Genomic DNA, 10,655 nt, shown 5'->3' with positions numbered 1-10,655 from the left:
CTCTCACCTCAGGGGAAGATGCTAGAAATCATTGAACTGTACTAGGAAGTGATGAAAATCATATATATAAATGCACTCTTCACTCAGTTTCCCCTTAGCCGGACACTTAATAATGTCACAGCCACTCCAAACCCCACCCAACATGAAAGGAAGCGTGAGCAAAGAACGTCAGAGTGGGAGGACACTGGAGTCTTAATTGATGATGGTTCATATATACCACACTTTTCTAAATTGTAAGCCGTTGCTAAGGGTCTCGCCCAGGAACTTGGAAGAGGTCCTTGCAAATGAGGGGTCTTAAAGCTTAAGCTTCATTAGCTAAACTCACCCTTGTCTGGAACCCATCACACTTTCCTCCTTGTCTTCTTTTTTCTCTCCACCCAACTCGTGTTGTTTCTGGTGGAGGAATTCGTTTCCTTCCAGGTGGAAGGCAGAGCCGGTCTCACTCCCCAGCCTCTCTGGGGCCTTGTCCTTCCTTCCACTAAACATACAGCCCTTCTAAGCTTTCCACTGAGTTGATAGCTAGAGACCATCGACATAGGGAATAAAGCAGATTCTTCGAACGTGCCCCTGAGAGACAAAGTCACACACAGGTGTTACACTGCACCCCCAGCTGTGATTGGAGGCATGAAGTCAGTAACCATATTTCTAAGCAAAACAGATTGAGGATCTCCCGGGGCTTTTATCCCTGGAGTTAGGATTGAAGCTCTGTAGGTAGACAAATAGGATAGAGGCCGGGGCAACTGGTGGCCAAGGCTGGGGTCATGGCCACCTCCCCACTTGGCTCCATCAGACCCCATCCTGAGCTGTTCCCTGGATGACACCAGGCTTCCTGAGGGCAGAGGCTGCGTCTCCTACTCCTAGCATGGTTCTTGGTACATAGTTGGTGCTCAATGAATGCTGAATTTGAAGAGCGAAGTGGGGCTGCGTGATCTGACTGCTCCCACGTGGCCCCAGAGGCAATAAGAAAGACTGCACTGGTGTGAGTGGCCACGGGTCTGTGAAGGCCAGGGGACTGCCCATACCTGGCAGCAACTAGGTAAGCAGGCCAAGCCCTCTGCATCCCCTCCTTTGGTGCCTGCTCTCATTTATGATGCTATTTTGTTTAACTAGGTTCTTCCTTTAGAAATCAGGCAAAGACCAACTTACGGCCTGGCATTTTTGTTTTTTGCAGGGATTTCTTCTGAGAGTTTCTTGGGAAATTCGCATGTTTTTCCAAACCACGAGTCCTGAGAAAAATCAACTGGGAAAACAGGAAAAATACTATAATTCTCCTGTGAGAACTGAAGCTTAACAATCAACATAGAGACATGACAGGTTTGAAGGATTCCATTGACGTCAAGTGAAACCAGGAGTGGAAAGTGCTAACAACGCCAAGTTGAAGGTTAAGGTTGATGTTTGGAGGACAGGAACAAGAACACATGGGAGAGATGTGCTCATCATATCATCGGTCTTGCTTGTAGCTGTTTTAGTAGTGTGTGTCTGTGTGTGTCTGTGTGTGTCCCTGTTCTGGTGCTGAGTTGTATTGTCAACAAAATAAATATTAATAGGTTTATACACTTAGTATACCCTTTACAAATCTTATGAGCGGTGTTCCAAGAAAAAAAACCAACGAGATTTGAAAGCAAAAATAGATCCCTAAATTGGCAGATTTTAACACACAATTGTGTGTAGTGTTATTAGCTTTGTTAAAAGATCTGACCATTGAGGCACCTGGGTGGCTCAGTGGGTTAAGCCTCTGCCTTCGGCTCAGGTCATGATCTCAGGGTCCTGGGATCCAGCCCCACATCAGGCTCTCTGCTCAGCAAGGAGCCTGCTTCCCCCTGTCTCTCTGTCTGCCTCTCTGCCTACTTGTGATCTCTCTCTCTCTCTGTCAAATAAATAAATAAAATCTTAAAAAAAAAAAAAAAAGATCTGACCGTTGCATGTCCAGATTCTCCCCAACGACGTGCCCTGGGGCTTCCCAGGGTTTGAATATCGGCCTTAGGCAGTGGTGTTTCATGAGTACCACGAACTTTAGCGATTTTTAGGTGTTAAACAAAAATGTGAAGATATACATACGAGTAAAGAGTATGAAGAGTGTTGGAGGTGTTTGAAGAATAAATTGGGATTTGGGGAATTTCCAAGAATTCCCAGGGATTCCAATTTCTTATTCCTGTGTTCTGACGTTAACCATCTGTTCAAAAATTTGTGAACGCTACTCCAGCCTCAGTGAGGATCCAGTTTCAAGCTAGGGGACTGAGAGAGAGTCACGGTTTGGGAGCCAGGACACTGGTGGGGGAACTGTTAAGTTTATGTCAATGTCTCTTGGGTCCATATCGCTCCAGGGGGAGATCTCAGCCCTGTTTGTGTTTGGCTTGGTGGATGGCATGGAATCGGGGATTGGAAGGCATCTGAGGGGCTCTCCAGCGACCTCACGCTGGTGGAACACCCATGAAGGGCAACGACTCACCCTTGTCTCCTTACCCGACCCCCATGTTCCCCACGGCTCCCGGCCCTGCGGAGGGCTGTGCTCATCTTCTCCCTGCGGGAAATAACGTTTCTTGTGTCCTGCCCAGGTCAGAGTTTTGGAAGTCTGTTCAGGAATATGTTACTTGGCTTCCTGCGTGGAAAGAGCTCTGGGTCTGATCCCAAAACCCAGATTTGAGTCCCGCATCTGTCAGCGACGAGCTCTATCACCCTGGCCTCTAACTGGTCTGTTTACAGGAGTAGTCCCCCAGGCTCCGCGGCTGGGGTGAGGTCCTGAAACCAACCAACCAACCAACCCGGTCAGATAACTAGATAGGCAAGTGACTGGGTAGTCGAGAATGCATTGGGGAAGGGGGCTGGTGCCTACTAGGCACAATCTCTGGAGGTCACAAAAGAAAAATGAAAACTTTCAGTTAAATCAAATGGATGGGAAACGTCTGTACATCTCCCTTCCATCCCCACGCTGCATGTAAGAGGTTTTCTTAAGGAACACAACCATGTACACTACCAAGGACAAAGATAAGAGATGTCCACAGCTGCTTGGTAGACTAAATAATTGGAACGGGCCAGTCAGGGACAAAGAGGCTGCCGTGGGCTTCGGCTTCCTCAGGGGGTCAGGGAAGAGGGGGCACAGAGAACACAGGGACCCTAAAACCCCATCTTTCTTTCTTCCCCTCACCCTGGTAAGGAGACAGGAAGTTCACTCTGCAGAGACAGACCAGCCAGACCCAGATTCCAGGCCACCAGGCCCAGCAGATGGGGGAGAAAGGTACACGCTGAGGTCAGGACGATGGAGTGCGAGTCCCCAGCCTGTGTCCTGGGGCCCCGGGGACTCGACTCTACTCTGATCTGAGCAAGGCCGGCTGCTACCTTCCAGGTGGGCAGCTGGAGGATTCTTCTCTGGAAAAAACTGACCAGCCTGAGAGAAGAGACCTATAGCGACTGAAGTTTGGGTCCTGCCATCAAAAAACCCAAGTCTCAAACAGGTCACTCTGTAGAGAAGCTCTGCATGCAGTCCCCACGCCCTGTCCTTGTGCTCAGAGATGCCCCCGTACAACCACCCACAGACAGCCCAGGGTCATCAAGGTGGGAGAAAATTGTGGGTGGGCCAAACAAACACAAGCTTTGCCTTGAGTTCAACTTGTAGGGGAAATGCCGAGAAAATACTATATTTAAAAACAACCACCCCTGTACTGAACAAGTAGAATTATTCTTATCTGCTAGGAGTCTGTGCTGAGTGTTGAAAGCCTTGTTTTTTATGGGGGGAAAAAAAAGCCTTACATCAACTTTGAACTGTGAAAATTAATAAAAGGGAACCTCATTTATAATGAAGGCGGGAGGCCAAAAGGGGGAACTCTCGCACCCTACAACTCATCAATTGCGGCCCCAGTGAAAAGAGAGGTGCCTTATAAATTGATAATACTTACGCTGTTACTTTACCATCCCAGCAAGAGGAAGGTTTTTCTCCTCCCCTGGCAACAGCCCAGCCAATGAGAGACTCACAACCCAGCCAATGAGAGGCCAGTATCCTTGGAACTTGGGATGGATTTTTCCTTTACAGCAGCCCTCCCAGCTTCCCTCTTTCCACTATCCAAGAGCCTTCTTCTTTGTTCTCTGGACTTGTCTATGGTTTGGCTATAGTTTGCTTGTCCCAAACTGCAACTCTCTGCCATTCCTGAATAGACCCATTTTTTGCTGTTAAAATGACAGGCTTTGGGGTTTTTTAAGTTTTTATTTATTTGAGAGAGAGAGAGGTTGGGAGACAGAGAGAGACCATAAGAGGGGGGAGGGTCAGAGGGTGTAGCAGACTCCCCGCTGAGCAGGGAGCCTGATGCAGGACTCCATCCTCGGATTCCAGGATCATGACCTGAGCCGAAGGCAGTCACTTAACCAATTGAGCGCCCAAAATAATGGACAGTTTTAAGATTAACGGCACCTGGTGATCAGAAATGGGATCCAGAGGAGATCCCCCCAACAACTCCAAGGCTGGTGAACAAACCGGTGCTTGCACCCATACGACCAGTTGAGGTCAGTGTGTCTTGCCAACTCGAGTCTGAGGGTAAGTTTTCTCTGGGCTTTTAAGCTCCACTTTCTTTGTGTTTCGAGCTCTCTAGGTTTTATTCAGAATTGGTCGCAGGTCTTGTCCTTTCTGAGAGTACGTGTTTGGCCTTTGGTCTGATTCCTTTTGAAGCCAAGCTGTTCCTACTGAAACTGTAATGTTTAGGAACTTTTCCTTTTTACTCCAGAGAAAAATCTCCAAGATATGGGATCCCAGTCATCAAAAGGCTTTGAGAGGGTCACCCCTTCGGGGTTCCTGCCTGGTTTTATGGATAAAACCTGTGGTCCCACCTCAAGCACATTTTTAACTAAATGGACCAACTTAACCTAGAGTAATTTAGAATTTCAGTGGCCTTTATGGGGAACTTTTGATCTTCCCAAATTTGTTTTACTCCAAACTAAATTTGAAAGCCACAGTTCCAAAAAAAAGCAAGAACAAGAAATTTAATGGGATGTTTATTTTAATTGGTACCTTGAGGCTTCCAAACATTTTCAGGATTCCAAGTTTGCTTCTCTGTGAAATACTATTTCTGACTTGACTGAGGCAAATAAACAGTGAAATAAGTCAAAATGGCTTCTGAGGCCTCTTTTTTCTCCTCTCCTATGCTGGTGTGCACCTGTGCAGCTGCCTGGGTCTCAGGACCCCCTCCAGGCTCCATTTTCCTCTATTCCCTCTGCACCTTCCCCATCCCCTCGGTACTGCCTGCTCCCTCATTTTCATTTTTTCACCCAATTTCCCCTTTCTTCTGAAATTCTCCCCATGCCCTATTTTTCTGAGCCCATGAAAACCTGCCTCTTTTAAGTTAAGTTTTCAGGGTGCTTGGACGGCTCGGCTGGTTAAGCCCCTGACTCTTGATCCCAGCTCAGGTCTTGATCTCAGGGTCCTGAGTTCAAGCCCCACCTTGGGCTCCAGGCTGGATGTGGAGCCTACTTAAAAACATTTAATTAATTAATTAATTATTTAATTCTCAGGATCCAAATAAACTGCAAATTTCTTATGCTCTCTAGATTAAGGATGAATTTTGAGCCACAGTTTCCCGAAGTAACTGAGGAACCCATAGGTTTGCTGAAGAGTTTCACTTGGTCAAACTTAACAAGGTAGTTTCTCAGGTTTATATCAATGAATCCACAGGGCTGTTGGTGAATGGCAGACCAAACACTCAATGACAATAGCCTGATGGGAACATCCTGAAAGGGATGATGAAAGGGATGAAAAGCTCTAACTTTTGGCAAGATGTTAGAACACTTGCTGGAAATCTCTACCAAGCAGTTGCAGTAACTTTTCCTAAGCCTGTTGACTGGAACAGAACTTAGGCTCGCACACAAAGGCCTAACGAACCTGTTCATGACTAATATTAATGACTCCACATTGTATCCAGAGAAAATTATGGTCTTCCCTTAGATATTAAATTCACCGGGATAACATTTATCTCTGTTTATTAAATGACTGGACCGCGATCTTTCTCTTTTAGTTAAAAAGAAACCCTGATGGACTAAGAAACTCCACATTTAACTGTCCACTCCACATTTAACTGATTTGGCAAGCCAGCTCTTTTGCACCCTTAGATGAGTCACCTAAAAGAAAGGCTGCTAAAATTCTCAACTTTCAACTCGGCAAATAAAGGTCCCTAAACAAAACCCAGAGTTTCTGTTATTATTGCAAAGAGCCAGGACATTGGGAAAAATATCATTATAAATTTAAGCGCTCAAGCACCTCCAACCCTCTAGCCAGCCTTGCCAATGTCCTCCTAATCCCCACTGACGGGGCTCTGAGGCACTACGGGGACTCCTCCCAATTTTCCCTCTTAATTGGCTCAGAGAAACCATTCTCCAGACTGGGAATGACTCTCTCTCTCCTCTCAAGGACACCAGAGCTACACTCTCCACGCTGAGCCCTGCTGCTCTAAGGTAGTCCCTAAGTGCTAAAGTACAAAACCGGTCCAGGAAGTGGGGGCTCTCCACCAAGCCTCAACAGGTCCCTGTCTCTGAGCCTGTCCCCTCTTGTCTAGGCCCCTGGAGAGGTTCACACCCTTTTTTCCTTGGTTCCTCCACCCCTCTTCATTTATTGGGCTGAGATTTCTTAGAAAAGTGGCATGAGGGAACTCTCCTCCCAAAAGGGAGAATGATTCTAGAATGTGAGCGTAATCAAAAGAGCCAACAGGTGGATTAGGTGACGTTCTGTCTCTGCCAGCACCGTGGCCGGTCCTGAGGACGCTGATTATTCACTCCTGTTGCACCAGCTTCCACTCTTTGTACGAGCAGAATCCCCAAGTGATGTTGGCAGAATCCACAGGGTACCGCTCATCAAGATTCAGAGAGATCCTCCAAAACCTCTCCCCGGATCTAATCAATACCCTATAAATAAAGAAGCCCTTCCAGGCACCAAGCCCATAATAGAACATTACAAGGCTCAGGGCCTCACAACCACCCCTCCCCCCATTAGTCCCTGTAATATCTCTGCTCTACCGGTGAGAAAACCCGATGGCCAAGGATGGAGGCTTGTCCAGGACCTCCAAGCAATAAACAATGCTGTCACCGCGGTGCGCCCTGCGGCTCCTAACCTGCATTGTGCTACTGACATCCCTTGTCACTGAAAGCAAACGGTTCACTGCAACTGATCGACGCACTGTGTTTTTAGTGTCCCAGCTGGTAAGGATGGTGAGTCTCTTCTTCCCTTGACTTTCGAAGAATAGAAACACACCTGGACGGTCGTGCCGCAGGATCACCCAGAGTCCTTCTCATTTTTCACAAACCTTAAAAGCTGAAATGGGTTAAAAAAAAAAAAAAGCTGAAATGGGTGATGGCAAGTTTTCTGTAGTTTCTGCTTCGTTAGAATACAAGGTGACTTGCTTCTCTGCTCCCTTCTCAAACCTCTCTACAGGTGACAGCATCCACCTGTTAAAACTTTTGGCCCAAAAGGGACATAGAGTCTCCAAAGAAAAATTGTGGTTTGCTCAGATGCAGCTTCATCTGATCTGGAACCTGATCTGGGACCAAGGACTACATTTGGATTCAGATGAAACCCCTCGCGACTGCTTAATGCTGACAGATCAGCGTTTAACCCTGTGGCAATTTATAGGAAGCTCCTCTAACTGATGTAGATTTTTTGTGGTTTTTCTGATTTTTTTTAAAGATTTATGTATTTATTTGAGAGAGAGCATGAGTGGGGGTTGGGGCAGAGGAGAGGGAGAGAAATTCTCAAGCAGACTCCCCACTGAGCACGGAGCCCGACTTGGAGCTCGATCTCACAACCCTGAGATCGTGACCGGAGCTGAAATCAAGAGTCAGCCGCCCAACCAACGAGGCCACCTGGGCACCCCTACTGATGGTACAAAAAAGGTAATTATTGCTGCTACTGCAAGTTCTTTTAAAGTCATCAAGACAGCACCTTAACCGGTAGCCACTTCGGTTCAACAGGCCGAGTTCTGTGCCCTTACGAAGGTCATACCTTAGCCAAGGGTAAAACCCAAGCCACAAACATTTATACTGGTAGTCAGTATGCCTTTGGGGTAGCTCATGACTTTGAAATATTTTGGAAACAACAAGATATCTTTACCCTTCAATGGGGATAAAATTTAAAATGGCTCCTATGTTCAAAATTTATGAGCTGCCATACTTTTGCAGGTGGCTCTTACTATTATTAAGGTTTCTGGGCATCCCAGACTTGACTCGCTGGAGGCCAAAGGAAACCACCTTTCTGATACTTCTGCAAAAAAACCCCACTGCTCTCAAGGGAACCAATAGCTAAACCTCTCATCATATTCCAAAAGGATGTTCTCCGGAAAGATAAAGTGGGAAAATTGAACAGAGACACCCAACAAATGGCCCCATTAAAGGAAAGACAATATTGGAAATCTAATAATTGTCGGTTTAATAAAAAGATAGAACTCTGGTTTAGACCTGATAACAACCTGGCCCTACCAGGAATTCTAAGATCCCACAACTTACTGCTGTATATGCCATAAACCATTGGTATACTGACAAAATGGTAAGTGTTCATGAACCAGCATGGGTGGGAAAGTAATAATAAGCTACAAAATTGCCTACCTTGCTTGTCCTGCTTGTCCAAAGTATAACTCAGGGAAACCTGTTCACATAGATGGATTTCCCACAGCTGCCCCATCTCACAAATATACATATATTTTAGTCACGGTTTGTCTGTTTTCTCACTGGACCAAAACTTTCTGTAGATAGGCCAATGCTTCTTCTGTGGCTGAAATTCCATTATAAAAGATTATCTTCACCTGGAGACCCGTCTTGAACTTCAGATTGATTGGGGAGCCTACTTGACCTACTTGACCTACTTAACCACGTCTGTGTTGTCTGGCTGACTTTACAACGTTTTCATCATGCAGGTCATCCTCTATCCTCACGGTGAGTTGGATGCACTAAAGGCAGCATCAAGATGTCATCAGCAAAATTTGTAGAGACCCGCCAAGTACATTGGCCAAAAGCATTGTCCTTAATGCTTCTGAATCCCAGTTCCACTTCCTTTGGAACTTCTGGACTATCACGCTTTGAGATAGTCACAGGACATCCAATGCTCTTGGCCTCTGCTTCCTTTGATCCACAGTTAATAAAAGGAGATATACTAAATATTGCAAAGGCCTAATTACTTCTATCAGAAGTAACCATGCTTTGGTAGGGCGGTCTTCTCACAGTGCACTCCTGGGAGAAAAAAACCCCAGGCATCACAGTTTGCAACCTGGAGATATTTTCTATTGCAAAAGACACTTCCAGGGTGCCTGGATGTCTCAGTTGGTTAAGCATCTGCCTTTGGCTCAGGTTATGATCCTGGGGTCCTGGGATCGAGCCCCGCATTGGGCTTCCTGCTCAGCAGGGAGCCTGCTTCTCCTTCCCTCTCTTTCTGTCAAATAAATAAATGCAACTTAAAAAAAAAAAAAAGACACCTCCAGAAAGACTCTCAACCTTGCTGGAAAGGCCCATATCAAGGACTATAAACCAACCCTTGGGTTGCCAAGAGCCAGGGGGGAGACTCTTGGACTCATCTAAAGTCAGCCCCAAACCAGATGGACCTACACACCCATCTGGGGACCTGAAAGATTTCCAGGACTTGAAGCAGGCGACATGCGACAAGACTACTTTTCCCAGATGTCCGACCAAGGCCTGTCTGACTTCCTCTCACTCTTTGCTTCTTTGATGCCTTTTATGAAAAGAAAATGACCTTGTCCATATTTCCCAATCCCTTGTGAAAGGGGGGGGGGAAACTTTTACTTGGATTATGGCCTTTCGAAATCAGCATCATCTGGATCCGGTACACTTTTTGGAAGGGTTAGAAGGTTCAGAATTCACAAAAGCCTTTCCTTCATCTGAACTCTGAACTGACTTTGGATTCTTATCCACATTCATGGTTTCCGAATTTGCAACCTGAGAGGCAGTATTATTGCTAACACATTTGTTCTCAACAGTTCTTTTGACGTGACAGTACTATTTTAGAACATCTTTGAAGTTTTGTTGTTTTGCAAAAATTTCCTCATCTGCTGCTTCGTGTTTATAACAGCACCGTATCTTCCCCAATGCACTTGATCCCCTCTCTCAGCATGCTCCTGCATGGTCACTGTTCTGCTTCATGGCTTCTCTAAATGGAGATTTCTAGGAGGTGTGTGTGACTCTGGGTTTGTCCCCATATGGAGAACTTTCTTCCCAGAAGTCGACAAACATGCCAGGAAATATTTCAGTTAGTTCCTTTAGACCTAGGTTCCTAGCTTAGAACCATCATGCAATTTGGAATTGTTGTGGGATTTCTTCTGTCTTATATAATTATTTAAATTTTGCATTTACATGTCAAACTTCTATTCTATGTATTTATAAGATTTTATTTATTTATTTGACAGAGAAAGGAGAAAGCATAAGCAGGGGAAGCAGCAGCAGAGGGAGAAGCAGGCTCCTGCTAAGCAGGGAGCTTGATGACATGGGGCTCGATCCCAGGACCCTAGGATCATGACCCAAGCCAAAGGAAGATGCTTCCAACTGAGCCACCCAGGTGCGGCTCCGGCCAAACTTTTATAAAAAGGATGTTCCCAATACGAAGATGATCTCCAGTGCTTACCATCTTGAAATATGGATGGTAGATGGAAAGTACCTGAGAGTGCTCCCTCCTAACATTCTTT

The sequence above is a fragment of the Martes martes genome (assembly GCF_963455335.1).
Source record: "Martes martes genome assembly, chromosome: 15".
Taxonomy (NCBI): Eukaryota; Metazoa; Chordata; class Mammalia; order Carnivora; family Mustelidae; genus Martes; species Martes martes.
Note: the sequence above shows the minus strand (reverse complement) of the source record.